General features: G+C 38.3%; 1 protein-coding gene across 4 annotated transcripts in view; it reads right to left on the minus strand.

Annotated features, from left to right (window-relative positions):
• The window catches only part of Macc1 (MET transcriptional regulator MACC1), a 77,284-nt gene that overhangs the window by 35,547 nt on the left and 16,648 nt on the right, over positions 1-25,089 (minus strand). For 3 of the 4 annotated variants that reach the window (XM_045135449.1, XM_004652658.2, XM_045135448.1), the window contains exon 1: positions 10,778-10,921. The exons of the other annotated variant lie outside the window; for it this stretch is intronic. The gene's annotated coding sequence lies outside the window, so the exon portion shown is untranslated. Of the gene's footprint in view, positions 1-10,777; positions 10,922-25,089 lie in introns of those variants that run through there. 4 annotated transcript variants of the gene reach the window in all.

The following is a 25,089-nucleotide window of genomic DNA, read 5'->3' on the forward strand; positions in this document are numbered from 1 at the left end:
ATACAAGGAACCCTGAAAACCCAGTACTGTTTCAAATGCTTTCAGCTCTTCCTCTTCACCACTTCTGTGGAACTTCTGGTGGATGGTGTGTGTGTTTTCAGACAGATTCTCATGTATCCCAGGCCGACCACGAACATGATGTGTAAGCAAAGATGGCCCTGAAGGTCTGGTCCTTCAGCCTCCACCTTCCCAGTGCTTGGACTACAAGTGTGCACCCATGCCAAGCTTTAATTCAGATGGGTTTAAACAATCATGATAGGCTTTAGACACAGATACTTAAGGAATATTGAGAAAGAGGATGCTTGGGTGTTTACCCAGTGGGAGACTGCTTGACTACCATGTCCATGGCTCTGTGTTTAGTCCCATTAAAAAAAAGAATATTGGGGTTGAGGAGATTGCTCAATGGCTAAAGGTGCTTGCTACCAAAGCCTGCCACCCCGTGTTCGATTCTCCAGTGCCCACATTAAGGCAGATTCACAAAGTAGCACATGAGTCTGGAATTTGTTTACAGTTGCAAGATGGCATACCCATGACTCCCCCACCACCTCTGTCTCTTTATTTCTCTCCCTCTGCTTGCAAAGAAAGAATATTGAAAAAGAGAAAATAAAATAAACATTGTGTAAGCTAACTGTCATTCTAGTTAAATTGATTTTTCAACCTTACAGCAACATTTTCATTTCTCTGAAGAATATAAGAGAAAAATTGCCATAATTAGATTTTTTTTTTGAGGTACGGTTTCACTCTAGCTCAGGCTGACCTGCAACTCACTATGTATTCTCAGGGTGGTCTTGAACTCATGGCGGTCCTCATACTTCTGCCTCCCAAGTGCTGGGATTAAAGGTGTGCGCCACCATGCCCAGCTTAAAAATGGCTATAATTAGATTTCATCAGTCCTTTTGTAATAAAACTTAATGCCTTCCAGCCCATCCTTGCTCCATTGGTACTGTATGAAATTAGGTATGAATCTCAATTTTCTTTATCCACAGAAAAACAATCCAACATCTTCTATGTATCCACTGTTATATTGTATATGTACACAAACATACATATATATACATACATATACATGACTGACATTTTATTTTAATATTTAATTATTATTAAGTTGGTTATTTTTCACCTATTAAGTTCTACTAAAAAAGGGCAGCTTAAATACAAGGAAACCATCCAGAACAGAATCAACAGATTATCCACCAATTTCTCTTTTTACTTCATAGAAATGTGCTTGAGAGTTGAAGTCAATAAACAACCCAAAGTGACTGCAAACCTCTCTTTAAAAGAGCTCTTCTTTCCTGTCTGGTGGGACACTCAAGTCAGCAGATTTTTTTTTTTTTCTTCCAGTGCTTCCCTGCTGCCCCTCTGTGTAGGAAAACACTGGAGAGCCCCAGGATACACTGATACATTATGAGTAGAGAGCTGACTGTCTACCATGACACGGGTCACCTCCCCCTCATCTGCCAGGGTCCAGGAGTCACTACAGAGGAAGCAAGTGGTGACGTAAGCACTGCTCTCATGACCAGCCTGAAAACCTCTTCCAGAGAAATGGCAACAGATACTGTGATCACTCCAACCTCATCAAAACAGATCCAGAGTCTACAGAGAAAGCAACAATAAATCATTTCCCCATGTTGCCCACCAATGCTCAGGGAACGTGGAGGAAGAGGGGGCAGAAAGATCGGAAGAGCATCAGAGTGTGTGGGAATAGCCTGAGGCACCATGGCTCCTCCATATTCTGCAGAAACTAATTTGAGGCCTCCTGGTCCCCAAAGTGAATACCAATAACCTTACCAAAGAAAATCCTTAGCAAAATTGGGGTAGGGGAGAGGAGGTGTCTGAGAATCCAACCTTTTAATTTAAAAAATCAATAAATAAAAAATTCAAAAAGAAAAAATATTCATTCATCAAAACAAGTTCTCTAAGAGTAGAAACCAGATCTCTCATGTGAATACTAAACTATTAAGCACATTACAGTATTAACAATATGCCTACAGTAATGGGTTGGCACTTCAAACTCAGATCTCTTGCTTATTTACATTCATTGCATGAATAATCATACTATTAATATCCATTAAGACACACTTTCACATCACATATCAAAAATAATTTATTACCTCATTAAACTTTTTGAAATATATTTGTTCATTCCTAGTTCTTTTGCAAATTCTATACTATGACCTTCTCCATATGTTTCATGAACTTGAGAAAAATCCTACTATTTTGCTGTGCATGGTGGCACAGTCCTGATATCTCAGCACTAAGGAAGTTGAGGCAGGAAGACTGTAAATTCAAAGACAACCTGGGCAACATAGTGAGGACCTGTCTCAAAAGCATGAAAGAAAACAAAGGTTGGAGGAAGGAAAGGAGTGTGTGTGTGTGTGTGTGTGTGTGTGTGTAGGCCAGCAGACAACTTTGGGTATCATTCCTCAGACAGTGCTCACTGTTTCTGTGAGAGAAGTTTTCTCAATGGCCTGGAACTCTCCATGTAGACTACATTGGCTGGACAGTGAGTCTCAGAGACCCACCTGTCTCACCTAGGATTACAACCATGTGCCAGAACACCCCACATTTCTTTTTATGTGAGTTGAACTGAGGTCCTCATGCCTGTAAGGAAAGCACTTTACCAAATCAGAAGGTCTTAATGCCCAATGATATCACCTCTTTGGGTGCTACATATTACACATCACAAAGACTGTCTGCCTGCATCTTGTCATTTCTTTCACTCATGATATTTATATCATATATTCTAGTTTTTAGGCTTACAAATCTAGAAGTTTTTGAACTAGCCTTTTATGTACTTATGGTTAGAGTTTATTTACCTTGAGATAAAAATACGATGAGATTGTATAATTTGTAAATTCTGGTTCCTTATGTCATCTGGATTTTGTTTACAGTGGAAGAGGCCCTGGCATGTTCATTCCCATATTCTCTCTCAAATAAATAAAATAATTTTTAAGTAGCATTTAAATGTGATTCTGGGACTTAATCATAAAATGTAATGCTATGTTCAATGAAGGTGAGGGTCAAGCAACCTTAAATAAAGTTCCTTAAAGTTATTTGGAAAACAGCAAAGATTTGACTAAAATGGCTATAAAAATCTTTGCATTAGCCGGGTGTGGTGGTGCACACCTTTAATCCCAGCACTTGGGAGGCAGAGGTAGGAGGATTGCCATGAGTTCGAGGGTACCTTGAGACTATAGAGTGATTTCCAGGTCAGCCTAAGATAGAGTGAGACCCTACCTCAAGAAGGCAAAAAAAAAAAAAAAAAAAAAAAAATCTTTGCATTGTAAGATACAAGGAAAAGACAATACTCCAAGAGATGCATTACAGCATCAGACTCTACAACTGGCCTTTTACATACCCTCACCTTACTTTTTGGGCCACTGGGCTCTGGTTGCCATCTCATAGGGCAGGTGTGGAACTCAATCAGATTTTAAATATGATAATGATTTGTCAACTATAAATATAATTACTAGGTACAGGCATTTTATGTAAAACACCAAGAGCTTTTTTAACTTATAAATATAAGTATTATTTTATATTAATAATTATAATTTAATTTTATAATGCATGCAATTATCTAAGTATAATGTACATGGTGAGCATGAAGAATCTTTGCCAATTTTACATCACAGAGCTGAAAATGAAAATTAAATTTGAAAAAGGAAGAGAAATATATAGATGAGGTAAAAGGTTATAAAACCATAGCAGAATTCATTTGCTAAGACTTACAGTTGAGAATGGCAGTGTCAGATCATCTTGTCTATTTATCTCCAAGTCCCAGGATGCTAGACACTGTGTTCCCATCATCTTCCAGGTGGTAATAAATTAATTTTTAAAACATTAGCTTTACTCCATTCATTTTTTAAGTTATTTGCTTATTTGCAAGGAGATTGTGTGTGTGTGTGTGTATGTTTGTGTGTGTGTGTTAGAGAGAGAGAGAGAGAGAGTGAGTATGGACACACCAGGGCCTCTTGCCACTATGAACAAACTCCAGATGCATGAAACACACTGTGCATCTGACTTTACTTGGGTACCTTGGACTCAAACCTGGACAGTCAGGCTTTGTAAGCAAGCGCCTTTAACTGCTGAGTCATCTTTCCAGGCTTCAATTCATTTTAAAAAGTTAAATATGCACTGGTCTTATAGGCTAGCAATTGAATTCCTAGATATTTACCCCAGGTAAATGAAAACTTATGTCCATTCAATATTGTGAACACATCAGTTCATAAAAAGTTTGTATTTAATAGCCCCAACTTGAAAACAACCAAAAAGTCCTTCAATGAGTAAATGATTAAATAAACTACCATGGGATAGCATTCAACAATAAAGTCATAAACTATTGGTACATGAGACAACATGGGCACATCTCAAATATTATGCCCTATGGAAATTTCCAGTTACTTAATGGCAAGCACTGCATGATTTTTTTCACACGGCATAGTTTAAATCACAAAATTATAGAGCTCAAGAAGATCAATGGTAGTAAGGTGATAAAGATAGTAGAGGAAGGGAGGAGAGGATGTAATTATGACTTGGTAGATAACATTAAGAAGGGCTAGGTGCTGATGTGCTCTGGTTGTTTTGGTGTCAACAAAAATCTACACACTTGATAAGACTACAGAGCTACCCACACACACACACTCCCCATAAAACTGTACTAATGATCTCTTTCTATTTTTGATGCTGTACTGTCATTCCAAGATGATCAATCAAGGGCCCTGCAGTTGTGTGAGACCTCTTCTAGTACCTTCGCGGCTTCCTGTAAACTATAAGCACTTTAATACAGTGTTAATTACTGGAAAAATATGATTAGAATATCTGAAACCAAAGAACAAATCTTTAATGCAAGACAGAAAACTTCTGCCACTTTGTATCTCTTAGATATTTTTAGCTAAGCCCTTCAAATATACTCTCGAGCTATTTTACACATGTCATTTTTATATTTCTGTTGAAGGTAGAGCAAAATTTTTGACCATGATTCTAAAATCATCAAATTTCTTTAATTTACCCAGTTTGTGTTTGTATGTGCACGGCTTTCCTGTTAGTCCATGGAGGGGTGTTCTATACCCAGATTGCTTGCTTATTTATCTCTCTGCTGCACCTCTTCATCTCTTAAATGCTTTTGAGATAATTTATATACTTTGATATTAATATTATCATGCCAACTTTCTTTGGATTAGTATACTTGACAATTTCATGAAACATTTCACATCCTTCTGAAGTTAGTGTTTGATAATGTTTGTTATTTTTTACTTTTTAATATTATAGGAAATAAAGACATATCTTAAAATGAATAGTATCTTAATATTAATAAAATGCAAAGTTTAGCTAATATATTGTGCTCCATTTCCTTATTTCTACTATTCTGACTGGCTGTTTTTCTATCTCCACTGGCAGCCAAGATACTGGATTTCTTTGTAAAATAAAATATTATTTTACTTAATTAAGAGAGAGAGAGAAAGAGTTACATTAGAAGAGAGGGAAAAATAGATAGAAAGAGAAAGAGACTAGAAGAAAGAATGAGCATACCGGGGTCTCCAGCCATTGCAAACAAACTCCAGACACATGAGCCACATTGTGCATCTACCTTCACGTGGATACTGGGGAAATGAATCTGGGTTCTTTAACCACTGAGCTATCTCCCCAGCCCCAAAATACTGGATTCTTAAAAAGTCATAGTGGCTGACAGATAATCTCCATTTGAAATCATGTTTAACACAATTGAGTTTCATTCATTTCTGCCAAGTGAGGTTTTGTTATTTACACTTATTCATCTTCTTCTATTATATTATAGAAGTTTTTCAACAATCTATTTTGTTCTCTGTTTCAGATTTTGAAACCTATCATATTTCTATTTTTGTAGTAAATTTATTTATGCTTTTTTAAGTCATCAGATTATTTACATATAACAAATATTAATATGGCTTTCTAAATGTATTTGATATTTCTCACTCCTCTAAAATCAAACATGATCATAATGATCTCTTAATACTGAATAGTAATTATGGATCCAAATCTTAATTTTATTTTAGTGTATACATCTACAAGCACACTGTAGTTAGTAAATGATTACAATTATGTCCATGTTTTAGAAAATTCTGTTCTCACTATTTCTTTTGGTCTAAGTTTTTGTCTTGAATACACTACCTTAGTAGTTATGTAATCTATGATTATAAAATACATTTAGCTACAAAAACCTTACATAAATAAATACTGCAGGTCATAAATAATAATGGATTTCTTAATGAGAATAATATCATTAAATTATTACAGTAAAACTCTGATGAGTATAAACAGCATAAATAAATTATGATCAAATGAAATCCATAAGTACACAGAATAAATAATAGATGTTCACTAAGTCAGGGTTCTCAGGAATGAATGACTACTTTGATAACATATTGATGCAGCTATGGCATTAATTTAATAAGTAGGAAATCTGATTATCTCACTGCATCATGAAAAATCATTTACTAAAAGGTTTATATTGACTATGTACAAAGTGTGTCAACAACCGAGAAGTGTGATAAAAATGCTTTATGTAAGAAGCGGTATCTGCCAGAAACCTTCCTCTTGCAGTACAAATCACGGCAAAATGTTAGAAGCATATGAATATAAAAGAAACAAGGAAAGGAAGAGCCATTTTTTTTTATCACTGTCCCAGTCAGCAGACGTCATAACCAAGGCAATGAAACAGAAAAATGAAGTATAAATATTTCAAAGGAGAAAAAATATTATCTATAGAACTATCATGACACTCCTAACAAACCCAAAAGAGTAGCTGGCATAATTAGAATTAATAAGTCTAGGAGGTCAAAAATAAGATAAATATATATTACAGAATCATATCAGTAAGGTAATGTAACGGGGAAAATATCCCACTAACCCAATAAGAATATGTACAAAATGGAATAGCTATGAGAACTGATATTACAAATCTTACGTGAAAATAAGCTGTCGGTTCTTCCAAATGAAAGAATATTTAATTACATTGGATTAATGTAGCAGGCTAGTTCGATGATGATCTCATCCCAGTTGCTTGCGATATGTCCAATCCTTTCCTTTGAATGAAAATATTGAGTCTTCTATTATGATGAGAGGTCTTACCCATGAATATGTTACATTATGTGGCAAAAGTGAAGTTACTGTCAGTTCATGTGGCTTAAGGGGTCCTTGTGAAAGAGAATGTTCCCCAGCTTGCTGCATAGTTGAGCTGACAATGAAGGAAGGCTGCTTGCTGCCCACAGGAGCAGAGCATGGCTCCTGGCTACAGGTGGCTGTGCTGGTTTGAGTCATATGTCCCCCATAAACTTAGGTGTTCTGGATGGTAGTTTCCCCACCTGATGGCAATTGGAAATTAAAGCCTCCTGAAGGCAGTGTATTGTTGGGGGCGGGCTTATGGGTGTTATAGCCAGTTTCCCCATGCCAGTGTTTGGCACACTCTCCTCGTCCTGTTGTCCACCTTATGTGGGCCAGGAGGTGATGTCCACCCTCTGCTCATGCCATTGTTTTCCCCTACCATTGTGTAGCTTGAGCCTGCAAGCCAAAATAAACCTCTTTTTCCCACAAGCTGCTCTTGGTTGGGTGATTTCTACCAGCAATGCAAGCCTGACTGCAACAGTGACATTGCATGCAACAAATTTTTTCCAGTAACAAGAATGAGCATCAGTAAATATGTTTCTGGCTGGATAGATTGCTCAGTGGTTAAGGCACTTGCCTGCAGAGCCTAATGACTGGGGTTTGATGCCCCAGGACCCACATAGAGCCAGATGAACAAAGTGGTGCCTGTGCCTGGAGTTCATTTGCAGTGAATGGAGGTTCTGATGCACTTATTCTCATTTTCTTTCTTCCTTCCTTCGTTCCTTCGTTCCTTCGTTCCTTTGTTCCTTCCTTCCTTCCTTCCTTCCTTCCTTCCTTCCTTCCTTCCTTCCTTCTTCTCTCTCTCTCTCTCTCTCTCTCCCTCCCTCCTACCCCCCTTACTTGCTTTTATCTCTCTCTTTATTTTTCTTTTTGGTTGTTTTTGTTTTTTGTTTTTCGAAGTAGGGTTTCACTCTAGTCCATGCTGACCTGTAATTCACTATGTAGTCTCAGAGTGGTCTCGATCTCACAGTAATCCTCCTGCTTCTGCCTCCCAAGTGCTGGGATTGAAGGCATGCACCACCATGCCTGGCTTCTTTCTCTCTTTCTCTCTCTCCTTGCAAGTAAATAAAATTATTTTTAATTGTTACTATTTTTTTAAAAATAATATTTTACCTTCAGACTCTCAGGATATTTTAGCCCACGTGACATTTTGATGTTAGTTTTACTTTACAGTGGGTTACAGCTTCATTGCGCCAGACTTCTTGCTAAGAAGTGATAGTTTTTTTTTGTTTTTTTATTTATTTATTTGAGAGCGACAGACAGAGAGAAAGACAGATAGAGGGAGAGAGAGAGAATGGGCGCGCCAGGGCTTCCAGCCTCTGCAAACGAACTCCAGACGCGTGCGCCCCCTGGTGCATCTGGCTAACGTGGGACCTGGGGAACCGAGCCTCGAACTGGGGTCCTTAGGCTTCACAGGCAAGCGCTTAACAGTTTTAAGCATCTAAGTTTGTGTGAAATTTTGGTTTTTAGAAAAAGAAATATAAGACAACAAACTAAATGATTCCAGAATTCATGTAGAGAAGAATTTATCTACAATTTATTTTTGAGCCTCCATGCTAACCCAATGTCCATCCTTTCCTACCCATAAAATGCCAATGCCAAACAGTTACTCAATTCAGAGGCTTTTGAATGCATGGCTAACTTTTAGCACCATTTTCCACCTCAGAATGTCCTCACCTGCCTCCTTGCCTGCTTTGATTTTATCATTCAGCACTGGAATCATTTGCTCTCAAAATGCAGGCTGCCTTTTGCTCTATCATGCTGGTCTAAAAGAAGAAATTCTCAGTTTGACAGAATTCCACTCTCGGCCTAATGCTTAAACTGATGGCCGACTTACATAGCCATAACCTTCAGTCACGCTCAAGAAAACACACCAAGACCTTTGTCCTTCCTGACCACGCTTCTGCTCTCTGGAACATCTTTCCCTTCTATTTCTCATATCTCTTTACGTGCGCCTCTTTTTTCACTGGTGGAGAAAGTGATACCTGCACTGCTGAGATGGAAAGAATGGAAGCAAGCATCAAAGAACATCTGTAAGCTCCCGACCTTAGCTACCAAACACCTGGCACCTGCGTCCGTGCCATTATACCCTCGCCAATTCTCCAGTGTCTCGATCTTCAGAGAGCTCCTCGTGTGTGGAAGATGTTAGGCACGCACACAACATATTTGATTCATGGTAAATATTTTCTGGTTAACTAACATTTTTCCTATTAACTAGAAAGTCTTTTCTCTCCATAAGTAGTATAGTTTCCCAGAACTGTTGGTAAAACTTTGAAAAACAATGAGCTCAAGGAAATGTTATTCAAAAGTAGACACAGAAAATATCGTTAATAACTAGGTTGCCTTCTTTAATATGATCTCCAAAGAACCATCACAATCAGCTTTATAATAAGGATGTACAATATTTAATTGAACAAATGTTAGTTTAAGGACCAAAACACCCTCTGTTTGAATTTAGAAGCCCACAAGATAAATACCCTGCAAATATGATTGACAATTAACTTCTCCAGTTTTGACTGTAGAATATACATTACTCTTCAACCTCTTCATAAGATTATGAAGAATAAATAATATTAGTACTTTCTGGGTAGACTATATTTTAATGATAAATTATTTTTTTCTATATAAAAGTATATCACTTTCTACTATAAGAACTCAGGGTTTTTTGGTTTTTTTTTTTTTGAGGCAGGGTTTCACTGTAGCCTAGGCTGATCTGGAATTCACTCTGTGTGGTCAAGGTGGCCTCAAACTCAGAGTGGTTCTCCTACCTCTGCCTCCCAAGTGCTGAGATTAAAGATGTGTGCCACCACTCTTGGCAGAAACAAATTTTTAAGTTAAATTCTATCAGTATTCCAGGAAACTTTGCACTGTAAGCTTTAAGAGACCATATTACATTTGTTTTTGGTTTTTAAATATATTATCTTGTGTATTCAAGAAATACTCAAAGGAAGAATTTCAGTTAGACTCTACAAATAGTTGGACTGAAAGTCCCAGCTGAGAATGAAGTGGCAGTTACAAAGTTCATGGAAGAAAGAAGAAACATACGTAGTAACGGATTTTAATTTATAAAAGACAATGAAAAAGGGGTCTGTTTTACTAAAAGGGAAAGGATGACACTATGGAATACAACAAACCTAAAACCTGTAACATTTTGAAACTTTGCGAGTAAAAGAAGTTAATAGAAAATGAAGAAATCCAAACAAGGGCTGGAGAGATGGCTTAGCAGTTAAGGCACTTGCCTGAAAAGCCAAAAGACCTCAGTTTGATTCCCCAGGACCTGCATAAGCCAGATTCACACAGTGGCGCATGTGTCTGGAGTTCCTTTGCAGCAGCTGGAAGCCCTTGAGCAGCTCTTCTCTTTCTCTCTATCTGCCTCCTTCTCTCTCTTCCTCTCTCTCATAAAAAGAGATGTAAACAAGCGCAGTCTAGCCAAAGTAAGCTAGAGTTGACTCAGCAGGATTGACTCAGACCCGCAGTAACTAATAATAGCTAACAACTTCTGGGCATGCTCTGTGCCAGATAGTGTTTTAAAGACTTTTCATCTGTCTTCACCTCTCACTATACTAGCCATGGTGTGTTATAGGTGCCATCATTATATACATGTTCCAGAAAATTTTCTAGAGATAAGTTCACTTACCCTACAATGTACCACCAGGAAAGAAAAGAAGAAGCAACTCTGGGAACTCCTGCTGCTATACCCACACTCCCAACAGCTGCGCAGTTCCAGGAGGAATGTCCTTGGATCCCAGGGCAGAAAGCCTGGAGCAGCTGTTCAGAGAGAATAACTACCACCAAATGGCCCTGGCCACTCTACATCAAGTACTGTAATTGTCCTCGCTCATTCAAGCCTAGCTTTGTGGCCTCTCAGGTAGGTTACATTTCTTACTTCCTGGTGTGTCCTTTCCATAAACTCTTATCATCCGGAACATCTTTGATTCCTATGAGGTAAAAGGGACCTGCTGACTTGAAGGCTTTCTGAGATTTTCACAATAACTAAGACAAATTCAACACTAGCAACATTCTAGGTGGTCCAGACAATGTTCAACATAAAAATGGATCAGACAGTATAGTGCTTTCTAACCAAGTAGTTGAAAATTAAATTATCATACAATCAAGCCAACAATACTCTGTGTGAATTTATGTCTGTGGTCAGGGCAGAGCACATATATAAACCTATAGCTTCATACTAAAAATATACTACTAAAATATGCATACTAGAAATGGAAGATCAATCCATTTACATCCCAGTCCATGGGAGTATTTTTAAAATACTATGTGGAAGCTTGGGGAGATTTCATATGACAATATCAAAATTTTTGAATAATTGGTTTGACGAACTTGGATTTCTGTGCTTGAAAAATAAGGAAGAATAAACTGAATAAAGACTCCTTGGGGACGATTAAAAAGTGATTTTTTTAAAAACTACATTCCAATGTCCATTTTCACACAATTTGAATACCCTAAAGTAGGATATTCTAAAATATAATTGTCTATAATATAGACAATGTTGAATCAATTATGAAACATTTGTTGGTTTCCCCATGAAAAACTGAGAGATAACATTAACAGAACAAAAATCATTTGCAGGCAATCAATGGATATCTATGAGGGCTTTTTAAGTGCTTTTGAAATCTGTTGCATTGGATCATATACATAGTTTCCAAGAGTGGCTTTCTTTTTTTAAAATTTTTTTTGTTTATTTTTATTTATTTATTTGAGAGCGACAGGCAGAGAAAGAGAGGGGGGGAGGAGTGAGAGAATGGGCATGCCAGGGCTTCCATCCACTGCAAACGAACTCCAGATGCATGTGCCCCCTTAGCATCTGGCTAACGTGGGTCCTAGGGAATTGAGCCTGGAACTGGGGTCCTTAGGCTTTACAGGCAAGTGCTTAACCACTAACCCATCACTCCAGCCAAGAGTGGCTTTCTTTTAAAAAATGTGGGCTAAAGACATGGCTTAGAAGTTAAGGCACTTGCCAGGAAAGCCTAAGAACTAACGTTTTAGTTCCAGGTCCCACATAGCCAGACATAGTGACACAAATATAGAATGTCTCACATGTGCCACAAGTGGGTACAAGAATCTGCTGAAGGTCCTGGCATGCCCATTCTCTCCCTCTCACCCTCTCTCTCTCTCTCTCTCTCTCTCTCTCTTTCTTTCTCACCATCTGCCTCTTTCTCTCTCTGTCTGTTGCTCTCAAATAAATAAATAAAAATAAAATAAAATAAAGAGACTGACACAGAAGGATGGAAGAGGAGGGGAAGCACTATTTATGATTTGATGCCAACCAAAATACCATAATGGATAGTTTAAACAAGAGACATTTATTTTCTTTGTTCAGGTTTGAGGTCTAACACTTAAGTGCCAGTTGGGTCAGGTTCAGGTCAGGGTTTTTTTTTTTTTTTTGTTTCTTTTTCTCATGTGCAGACATGTCTTTGTGTGGTAGGAAGAGAGAAAGCTAACCCTCTGTCCTCTTCTTATAGTGGAATAATTCCATTCCTGAAGGCTCATGGCCTAATTATTTTTAAGACTTCATCTTCTAATTCCATTACATTACCATAGAATACTATGTGATATTGTTGTGTAATTAATGAATAAATACAATAGAAAAGCACCTAGGAAAGTAAGATGATCTTCTATTTATTCCTTTTGTTCTACAGTCTCTGTGGTCTGAGATTACTCAGCCTCCTGCCTTTGTGGCAGCCTTTGATGCGTTCCACAAATGTTTACACCTCTTTGCCTCTTTGGACACATGATGGGGTTGTTCTATCTGGCCACATGTACAGGCAGCAAAGACTTCGGGTTTATCTCTTGCTACTGATATGTGAAGAGAAGAAAAGTTTGTTACACCTAAAATTGACATGAAGACCCTCCAAGTGCTGGCTAAAATTCCCACTGGGATACACAAATGTTAATACTCATGCTATTCCAAATTTTATCACCATGCCTATGAAATAAAAACTAGCAAAATAATTGGAAAATGAGCAATAAATAAATAAATAAACATTTGGTATTTCAAGACACAAATTTGGTTCTTACTCTAGCATAATACCCTTAGTGTCATAACACTTATAAATGCCTCCTCCTGATTTTATATGTTCCTTAATTTTGGAGGGATAATACAAATATTTTAAAATAAAAAGTTAATATGCTTAAAATTTAAAATGAATTAAGTAACATTTAATGTGCTTTCATTACTTTTCCATAAATTGATATGCTTGTGGTAATTTATAATGCAATATTGCTAATTTTAAACCATAAATTAAGCTTCTAAGTAAACTATATTAATTTAATGACATAAATAACATTGATTGTTGAAACTAACTGCCACTAGAACACAGTCCTTTGAGACCAACAAACTAATAGCTAATAAATGCCATATGACTCATTTTTCCCACATAGTCCTATAATAAAGCCCCTTCAAATCTGTCCTTTTGGCAATACACTGTGACAGTATTTAGCATTCGTATGATTCAAGTGCATTATTTTTTTATAAGCTAGGCATGATGGCACACGCCTTTATTTTTTGTTGTTGTTTATTTTTATTTATTTATTTGAGAGCAACAGACAGAGAGAGAAAGAGGCAGAGAGAGAGAGAGGGAGAGTAGGCCTTCTAGCCACTGCAAATGAACTCAAGATACATGCGCCCCCTTGTGCATCTGGCTAACGTGGGTCCTGCGGAATCGAGCCTTGAACCAGGGTCCTTAGGCTTCATAGGCAAGCGCTTAATGGCTAAGCCATCTCTCCAGCCCTGAAGTGCATTATTTTTGTATGGCCTGACTTTGTCTTGTTTTGTTACTCTGAAATATAGAGGTAACTAGACACTTTCATTGCACTCTAATCAGCAGTAACTTACCAGCTCACACTAAGTCATAATATCTGCATGAAATGACTGATAACAACAAATTATAAACAAAACTTTATAAATTTTGATACAAAGCATGGAGGTTCCAAAATCTTTATTGCTTGATTCTATGTTAAATAATTATGTATGAGAGAATTAAAGTGTCTTGCTGCAAGTGAGGAGACATGATAATCACATAATACTTTCTAGCCTCAATTATGTTGAAAATCACCCATTTGATCACTGGTGATTCTCTAAATAACTTCTAGTTCCTGTGTTTTTCTTAAAACTCATTCTCTGAAGATTAGACTAGCCCATTCTTGACTGTTTGGATATCAGGTTCAAACATTTGACCTCCAAGTTCACAAAGGCAAATAGTCCAGGAAGCAATATTCTAAATTGTCTCCAACTGACTTCACTAATGCCAGTTTCAAGAATTCCAGATTTACTTCATAATAAAGAAAGATAGTTAAGGCATGGCATGACTATAAATTAGTGGCACTATAAAGATAAAAAGATAATAGTCAAGGGCTGGAAAGATGGCTTAGCAGTGAATATGCTTGCCTCTAAAGCCAAAGGACCACAATTCAATTCCTCAAAACCCACATAAGCCAGATGCACAAGGTGACACATGTGTCTGGAGTTCATTTGAAGTGGCTAGAGGCCCTGGTGTGCCCATTCTCTCTGTCTTTCTGCCTGTTTGCCTCTTTCTCTCTCTCAAATAAATAAATAAAAATTGTAAAAAAGAAAGTAGTCAAATCCATCACAAGAAGATACCCAATACAGACACAGAATTAGGCATAAAAGGTAGCTAAAATATTCTGACCATTTTATCTGCTGTATGTATTGTGCCATATCATTTTGTCTGTTGGATATCAAAGATAATTACAATCTGACCAAAATAAATGATAACTTTGAATAGCTTTATTCTTTTTTTTAATTGTTTATTTTTATTTATTTACCTGAGAGCGACAGAGAGAGAGAAAGAGGCAGAGAGGGAGAGAGAGAGAGAGGGAGAGAATGGGCATGCCAGGGCCTCCAGCCACTGCAAATGAACTCCAGACACGTGTGCCCCCTTATGCATCTGGCTAACGTGGGTCCTGGGGAATCAAGCCTTGAACCGGGGTCCTTAGGCTTCATAGGCAAGTGCTTAACTGCTAAGCCATCTCTCCAGCCCAATAGCTTTATTCTTTATTCAAAATATTTTCATTCCATTTCAATTTTTATTTATCATATGCATATTTAACAGCCACAAATTAATAAATTATTGTGATGTTTATATTAATATTTTTTCAATGCAAATTTTTCAGAACTGGAAAATTAATATTAGCGCAAAAGCATGGTATTACATTACTGGGACAAAACACCTGACCAGAAGCATCTTATGCTAGCAAGAGTTTATTTGTTTACAATCTCAAGGGCAAGGACAATGTGACAAGCAGAGGCTGGACATCACATCACGCCAGCTGGGAGGTAGCTGCAACAGTGAGTGAACTATCAACACTCAGTGGGTCTAAACTAATAAACCTGGAAATTCACCCCCCCGTGACACCTCCTGCAGCAACGGTCCACTTCCCACAGGCTCCGCCTGCTGGGGATTGAGTATTAGGCTCAATCACAAACACATGAGGTATATGTGTGGGAGGTATGGTATTGGAACCACCGTAAGTATTAAAATCTCTCTGCACTGCACTGATTCTCTTGTTCAAAAGGAATCAGCAACCAGCCTCTTTTTCTATCTGGAGAGTCTGCAAGAAAATTCTAAATCATGAAAAAATTCTGGTACAGTTCATGGCTTCAAAATAGCAATGAAGTAGGATTTCTACTACTTTTTGTCAAATCAAGGGGGAAAAAAGAATGCAAGTGTTTTCTTTGCAAATTGTTTTTCAGTTTCAGAGTGTGCACATGGACTGTTAATGGCAGAATGATCAATGGGTATATTCCTATGACTTCTGCTCTTACAAAATTCAATTTGGCATTGACAAGAAAAATAACATTACTCCTAAGAATGCTTGCTTTCTGTTTTGTGAAGATAGACATCTCATGCAAAACTTAATTGGTACTATGTGCACAAAGCCTATGAACTGGGGAAAAATATTAAAACATAGAAAAGAATGCAACAATATTTGATAAATGGTTTGCTCACATAACCACCTGTCACAACAACTATACTAATCTGACTTTTTCTACTGAATGGACAGCCCATTCCTATGTATAAATGACAGGAAAAAACAGCAGCTACAATATCACAAGGATTCAGTGAGGAAAACAAAAACCCCATGAGATATTTCAAGGAGAGGGGATTAGTTACCAAAATGTTTAGAGGTCTGAAAGAGAAAAACCCAGCATGTGAACTAACCAAGATATTAATAACTGCAGGAAGCAGCTCCTCTCTCCAGGGGTAAAGAAACAAAAGAAGGGGCATGGAGTAATGCAGTTCTGAGGTGAGTCAAGAGGTTCTGGAGGTACAAGGTCACCACCCTGTTAGTATAGGGAGTATGAATGAGGTGCCAGGCAGCAGATGGGACAACCAAGGTGAGGTGTGTGCCCTAGCAGTCTGGAAATGCACCCTGGCCATATATGTGTTGCTGGAACTAATGAGGATATAAGGTTTGGGGCTGCCCAGGGGAGTGCCCCTGCCCAGGAACTAGGATCTGTGTGCATCAGGTCGGAGGCCAAGGTAAATTTCTGAGCTACAGGCACTGGAGTGGTCAGGGTCGCTGGACTCAGGAGCTTCCTGCTGCCACACAAGGAGGCCAGGAAGTTGGAAACATAACATTTGACATTTTCTCCCATCTTCATTTCTCAGACTCTTTCCAGGACCCCTTCTGAGCCAACTCTAACAGAAATCTTTTCATAGAAAGTTGGAATACTAATCTGTGGTCCATAGAAAAGCAGGGTAGAAAGAAAGAGATATGGAAGGTAGGTGTAACATCTGCCACCCTCAGTGGCACTTTGTACACTTAGTATTCATAATGATTCCGCTTAGAGTTATTGGTAAAATAGTTGGCATCTTTGGGCTGCACGTGATGGTGCATGCCTTTCATTCCAGTACTTGGGAAGCCAAAATAAAAGAGTCACTGTGAGTCTGAGGCCAGCCTTGCACTAGATAGTGAATTTCAGTTCAGCCTGGTCTGGGCTAGAGCGAAACCCTACTTTAAAAAACAAACAAAAGAATGACATCTTATCTTTTTACCTTGGTAAAGAAATGAGTAATAACTAAATAAGATGATATAGATGCAAGATGAGGGTAAAACAATGTAAAATTAGAACGAACTATTGACTACATTCAAGGCTATTATTGAAAAAATTGTATACTTTATTAGGACATATTTGATAAGTTTATTTAAGTTAAAAAACGCCATATCAATCTTTCCTTATCTTAATGATAGGATGTTACTACTCTGCTTAAACACATTTTAGTGTATGGTGTTATTAAACATACAATTTATGTAAGAATTAAACACTTAGCAAAGAAAAGTCATTAGACTGTGGTAGGTTACAGATGTGCTAATTCTGTGCTGTTTGCATTGAGATTTTTTTTTCAATCTGAATTGGCTACACTGACTAGCTAAAGGAGATAAGTTATAAAAGTGGCTCTCTGGAATTTCCAAATCTAAATCACAAAGAAATCCAGCATCTCCCACCCAGTCTCTTGGAAACTTGGGTCTGTAAAGAAATCCTGCATCTCCCACCCAGTCTCTTGGAAACTTGGGTCTGTTTAGAACCAGCTGCCATGGAAGAAGTCCAACTATCCTGAGACCACCATGCTGGAGAGACCTCATAAATGCATGCTGCTGGACAGTCCCAACTGGACCCTGACTTCCATTCAGCCTCTCCCCAAGGTGGCAGCCACAATGTGAAGCCATCCTGCAGCCGGCAGACAGTATCTCTGTAACGGGGAGCCACATTCTATCGCACAAATAGAATATAGCAACCAGTCCCCACTTCCATCTCTTTGCCACTGAACTGCAAAAGAAAAAATATGATAATAATAAAATAAAGTTGTTGTTTCAAGCTGAAGGTTTGGGGGTAGTTTGCTATGTAACAACGATCTGTAATGTGCCATCCAAATCAAAGAAATGCATAGTAAAGCAGAGATTGTATGTGAAACATGGCTGAATGAACTAAAATACTTAAATCACAACACAGTATTCATGAAGTTCCAAGTACAGTGAACTCTCACTCTTATGGATGAAACTGGACGTTATTACAATACCCAAGGGATGCTGTTTAACAACGCAAACTTGACATAAACTGAACTTATGGCTCTCCAATGTGGAGTCTCCACAGAGTGGGAGGTTACTTAAAAATTATGCTTATAATCTTATATCCTTTTACTAAGGAATTCCATCTACGATGTTGTATAACTTTCAGTCCCAAAGCACAGAATCTATCCTTGGAGAATATACATTAGTAATCATGAGATTATTTTGGACATTCTCTAAAACCAGTATTTTCTTCAAGGAAATGATTCAGAAAGAAGGGCAAGGGCTATGTTAACAAAACTCTTTGTCAGAGCATTACATTTAACTGAAAAATAAACCAAAAACTGACCTAAATGTTCTATAACTGATAAATGATTAATTTAAAACAAGTTGCAAAGTTTTTAACATATGCAACACTGTCTGCACAATGTCTAAGCAGAATAGCTCATTTTGAAAGTTTATATAAAGTAGGATTACAAGAATAAAACATGTATTTATACCAAAAAAAAAAAAAAAAGAACAGGAAAGAAATTTGGAGAAATGAAAACTGTGATGTTGAACTGATGCTCATGAGAGGCAACTTTGCCCTTGACTTCTTTTTAATTCTCATCTAGATGTATCCTGTCGCAGCCAATAGTAAGCGTTACAGGCTCCCTCCAAAGCTGGTTAGCTTCTGAGATTTCAAAAGAAACCCCTGAAAACAATGCAGCTGGCCGAAGAGAACTGGTAATGATCAAGCTAGGGAAAGCAGGTGTGGCCGTGGAGAGCCACGTCTTGATTTGTTATATGCAATGTGGAAACATAAACTGTCATTAAGAGGGTAACCCTAGCCGGGCGTGGTGGCGCACGCCTTTAATGCCAGCACTCAGGAGGCAGAGGTAGGAAGATCGCCGTGAGTTCGACCACCCTGAGAGTACAGAGTGAATTCCAGGTCAGCCTGGGCTAGAGTGAGACCCTGCCTTGAAAAAACAAACAAAAAAGAAGAAGGTAACCCTAGCCTCTTAGGGAAGTCTGGCGCCTTTCTATTATGTTTTTGCCTCACAAGTATCCAAGTCAGATTATGATTAAGAGTCAGTAAACAAAGAGTCAGCATCTCCTTCCCCTTGCCTAACACCCTCACACAGGGTGTGAACACATGCACACACACACACACACACACTGAAGTTCAAGGACCTTCAAGTTGACATATGTGAAGAAAGCATTCACTATTTATTTATGAATGGCATCTTTTTAGGGGCAGATGCAATGGAGCACAGGAACAGGAAGAACTGAGCGTAGCTGTAGGCTGACAACCGGTGGTTCTATACTTGCAGCCACTCCTTGCTTGCCGAGAGCCTCAATGCGTCTATTGGCGAAATGAGGGAAATGAGGGTTTCTTTTTCATACGGCTACTCCTACCTTATCCATTCACGAGTTATGGTGTTCATTTCTGCCTCGTTCCCTCTCTGTCTGTCACTCTCAAATAAATAAATAAAAATACACTTTTTTTTTTTTTTTTAAGCACAGGATAGGGTAACCAGCCATAGCAACACATACCTTTAAGATGCTGAGAGAGGAGGATTGAGAGCTCCATTCCCATCTAGGATACAGTGGGATGGAGACCTTTTCTCAAAAATAAATTCATGCCACTATTATAAGTAGCTCTTATTTATTAATTTATGGTTTTTCGAGGTAGTGTCCCACTCTAGTCCAGGCTGACCTGGAACTCACTATGTATTCCCAGGGTGGCCTCAAACTCACAGCGATCCTCTCACCTCTGCCTCCCAAGTGCTGGAATTAAAGGCGTGGGCCACCACGCCCGGCTATAAGTAGCTTTTTAATTGTTTGCCTCTTTGTATTCTTTATATGCAAATTTCAGATTATGGAATCTCAGAAGATAAAATTTCAAAGGATATAAATAAATTTAGACAAGAAAGTAGAGTTGCCAGAGGAGGTCAGGTCTAGTGCATAGCTCAGTGGTGCCACAAGGCAGGCCGGGAGCCCAGCATTTTCTCTTCTTCAGATGTCTACAGCAGTATTACAAAGTGGTGGTCAACTCCTACGTTCTTTCATTTTCACCAAAAGGAAATTCAGGAAGAAGCACTCTGTTCTGCCTGTGTGCCAGGGGCAGAAAGTAGCTTATTGGAAGACTCCTCACTCTGTACCCTGAGAAGCTACTTGACTCGTTTTGGCACTGTTTGAAGACCAACTTGACCTCGGAAGCTATCTGGGTGTGATCTCATGGAAAGCTGTTTTATCAGTTACTTTTCTTATTGCTGGAACAAAGTACTCAAGAAGAAGTAATTTGTGGAAAGAAAAGGTCTTTTTGCAGGGGTTTACTTTCCAGGGAAATTTTAAGGTGGGAGAAGCATGGAAACAGCAGGAGGCTGGAGTGTCATCGTCACAGACACAGGGAGGAAGGAGAGAGCCATGAATGCTAAGCAAAGCTGCTGTACATCACCTCAAGCCCCATCCCACCACTAGACTCTCATTTCCTCCAGCAGAGACCCACCTCCTAAAGGCCTCACGATCTTCCCAAGAAGTAGTACCCCTAGTCAGCAATCAGGTGTTCAAACACATGAAGCTATGGGGAACATTTTACATTCAACCCTCCACAGCTATTAAGCAAAAATCAGGCAGAAACTTTTTTTTTTTTCCATTCAAAACATCACTGTGTTTCATTCTGTTGTCTTTAAGCTATAATAAGGAATGTCTACATTTCATATGCATACTGACGATGTAAGAAACAACACGGTTTCTCTTAAGTGCTATGCCAATAAAAACAGAGCTACATTCATCATTCATAGCATGCAGTGTGTGTCTAATTTTATCTATTTGCAATCAAATAGAAGTTTGAAAAGTCAAGCACATTACTTCAAGCCTTTATACCATATAGATTGATGGCTTAATACTCCTTCCATGGGTAATTAAACATTTTGAGATGATATGTGACCATATAGGGAATATGTTTACATTTTTACAAAACTTTCATTAAGCAATTTGCTCCCGATGTTATGAATTTTTCCTCACATAAAGCCATGTATAACAATTGTTCTTAGGATTTAGATAATAAATGTTTCTTCCTCCTAATAGCAATGTCTCTCTTATTAAAAGGCTTATAGCTCTTCATGCTCTGAGTTTTACCCTGGCTACTAGGGCAACCTCCACTGGATTTTCTTTTGTATACAGTAACTTCACTTATCCCTGATGATTCAGGTTGCTTGTTTAATATAATTAACCTCTTTCCTAGCCCACTATCCCTAGTTATTATTGTGTGAAGTTGAGCTTTCATTACAATGATCTCAAGTTTCGTTGCCTATTTATTGTTTGTGTAAGTACATCAAACCATATTGAGGACATGTTTGTGTATAAAACAATTTACCTAAATCTATGTACACATGTGTGTTATACCAAATGTGTATTAAAATTAATTGTTAGAGAAATGTGAGTTTCAAAATTGAAGAGAGCTGAACAATTTAAATGAATGATTTCAACCATATTTCTATAACCTATTTTTTCAAATGGAGTGTGGCCTAAAACTTAAAACACACAAACACGCACCCTGAAAAGATAAACATGGAAAAGCGAAGTTCTTCTAAGAGAAAACAGGACAAGAACACACTCCCTCTGCCGCCCAGCCACCCCTTGCTCTGCAGTGGGAGCCCTGCAGTCACCCAAAAGTCTCTAACCTCACAGCACATGTCGAACACTGCTTGGTTAACTTTGGTCGTTTTTTTTTCTTCAGTATGTAAAATGAGGTGCAGCCTGTGTCTCCTGGGGATGCTTAAGGGATCTAAATTTCTTAAACCCCTTGGTAAAGAATCACATATACCATATGCTATCAGAACATCAAAGCCATGGAGACTTTGTTAACTCAGCGAAGTTTGCTTTTCTTCCCTGGGCATTTTAAAATGTTGAAAACACTTATTTTTTAACATACGCGTGTGCATGCAATCCTCTATCCACTGAGTAAAACTTGAGCATGTTCTCATATGCCTGCTATCCATACACTGGCACTAAAATAACCTGAGAGCTTTTTTTTTTTTTTTTTTTTTTTGAGGTAGGGTTTCACTCTAGCTCAGGCTGACCTGGAATTTATTATGTAATCTCAGGGTGGCCTCGAACTCATGCCGATGGCAATCCTCCTACCTCTGTCTCCCAAGTGCTGGGATTAAAGGTGTGCGCCACCACACCCAGCTTTCTGAGAGCATTTTTTCAATTTATAAATGCCTCCAGACAAATATAGTGGATTAAAATGTACTTTCCTGATAATCAAAGATTTCTGACGAACTTTGCTTAGGCCATATTTTAACTTCAATTTTCAAAGCCTTCATACAACACACCTAAGTCCACATGGGGCATAAAATCTTTAGTACTTAATAGTAGACTTAACACCATGAATTTTAATAGAAGGGTCTTGAAAGCTATCAATGACTGTGTTTATGTTTATTTATTTCAATATGCAGGTTTATTAAATCTTCTAGAACTTGGCCTGTAGACATACTTAGTTCAGCAATTTCAACACTTTCAAAGGTAATAAGAAGAAAACACCCTCTACTGTTCAAATCTTAAAGGGGTAAAGAGTAGCTGGCCTCTCTGACTCTACCCTGACTAATCCAGACAGAGAAAGGAAAGACCAGAGGCCTGGTGTGTAAGTATTAACAAGACAATGACCATTAGCATCTGGAGGTCCTGAAAACATCTAATACCTGAGGTAGGGACCTAGGGGCAGGAACCAAAGTAAAACACTGCCTCTGAGATACTGATCAGAGAATGTCTGACTCTTTTTCAAGGGGGCTAGAGAAACTTGGCTCTATTTAAACTAGTGCCTGAGTAAAGTCCCAGGGGCTTTCTGAACACAATTAGGCTTCAGATCCAAAGGAGGCATGGAAGATCTCAGAGGGATAAAAAGAGGAGCCTACTCTGCTTGTTGCTGATGTAAACAACGACGAGAGCGGCTGCCAAGCTTGAGAGCTAATGGCAGTTGTTCTTCCAGTAGATGAACGGGATGAAAGGGAATGCACAGGCCAGTGTAAACATCTCAGGCTTATCCAGACAAGAAATGGTTGGGTTCAGGCTCCACCTTTTGGCTATTCAATTGTGTCTCAATAAGCTCCTGAAGTCTGCCTCCAGCCCTCAGATCCATTCTGGATTTCTCCTCCCAGGCCTGTAGCTATTATGTTCTAAGGATTCCCAGCTTTCATGAGTGATATCAGTACATTAAGTCAAATTACATACATAGGATCCTACTAATTCAGTCAAAGGAATAAATCCCATGCATGCAAATAGACTTGAAACAAGATAATTCATTCAAGCCAGAGACACAATAGGACCAGACAAATACTTGTCTGAACTGACAAAACAAGGCAGTCAATAAATAAGAAAAACAACTATACTGAAGGCACTAAACAAGTTCTTTATCTATAGAGTAGGATGGTAAGATTGTGTCAAGAGGCTAGTCTAACTTAACAAACATAACATTTTATTTAGTTATTTTTGGTATTTTGAGGTAGTGTCTTGCTCTAGCCCTGGCTGACCTGGAATTCACTATGCAGTCTCAGGGTGGTATCATACTCATGAAGATCCTCCTATCTCTGCTTCCCAAGTGCTGGGATTAAAGGCCTGTATGTGCCACTATACCTGCCTATTTTTTACAGTTTATTTATTTATTTGCAAGCAGAGAAAGACATAGGGGAGATAGAGAATGCACATGTCAAATCCTTTAGCTGCCACAAACAAACTTCAGATGCATGCTGCATTTTGTGCATCAGGATATAGGTGAGTACTGGGAAATCAAACCTGGGGAGCTAGACTTTGTAGGCAAGTGCTTTAACCACTAAGCCATCTCTCTAGTCTCAAAAAACATAAAATATTTATAAGATGGAAAACTTTCTGTAAGTGCTAGATACTTAGGGAGTATTACTTCTGATGGAAGTATAAAGAAAGACAGTAATCATAGTCATTTGAATTCATGGAGCACATATCTTCTTAGACAATTGTACTTTGGAATGACAGCTTATTAATCCTTACCAGTATTGTAGGAGAAAAATAGTCGGTGTTATTAGCACAATTTTCAGATAAGAAATTGAAACAAAGAATGATTACCAAGCTTGTAGAAGGCTTGCACAAGGATTCTGTGATTTGAAGGAAAAATTATGAGCTGCTAAAGGGAAAATGTGCTCCATAGTTAAACAGTTGGCAGTATTTATCCTTCTCCGGTCCAGTCTCATGCAGAAAGTAGGCACCACTCCAGCCAAAGCTATCTGAAACAAAGGAAATATGGCACCCAGAGGGATGCAGGAGAGGACGGGCAGTGTCGAGGGAAGCAGCTCAGTGCAGGAATCACAGGGAAGGGCTACCCAGCAGAATGGGCATATTCACTTCTGCTTGGCCTGAAGTCAATCTTCCACTCTGACATCACTCTGTCCTACCCACACCCTGTGACCATCCCATAATTATCCAGAAGAAGCCATGTCACAATCACGCTCTGAAATATTCAAATGACAGAAAGAGCAAAATTGCTCTAATTAAGTAGGAGGCACATAGAGATAAGACATTTATTAACATTAACAGAAAAATGAGCAAAAAGAAACAGAAGCGAGGCGCTCACTCCAGCAGCCCATACACTCACATTAGAAAGAGACAGAGAAAGTATGACACACGCATTTGTAAAGTATTCTGTAGTTCTTAGAATCTCACTTTTTGTAACCTTGGAAGCTCACTAGTCATTATATATATTTTTTTAATTTCCAAAGGTTAAAAATAATTTAATTCTGAATAAAATTTTGAATGGGTAAAAAGAAAAGTACATAAAGTGTCACTCAAATATAATGCCATTGAATTTCACTTCTGTTTTGAAAACTTATTCCACATACCTCTTCCCAGTGAAACTCTTCCTCATCCCAAGTGGTTCTTCTTAAG

Source organism: Jaculus jaculus, chromosome 16 (genome assembly GCF_020740685.1).
Source record: "Jaculus jaculus isolate mJacJac1 chromosome 16, mJacJac1.mat.Y.cur, whole genome shotgun sequence".
Classification (NCBI taxonomy): domain Eukaryota; kingdom Metazoa; phylum Chordata; class Mammalia; order Rodentia; family Dipodidae; genus Jaculus; species Jaculus jaculus.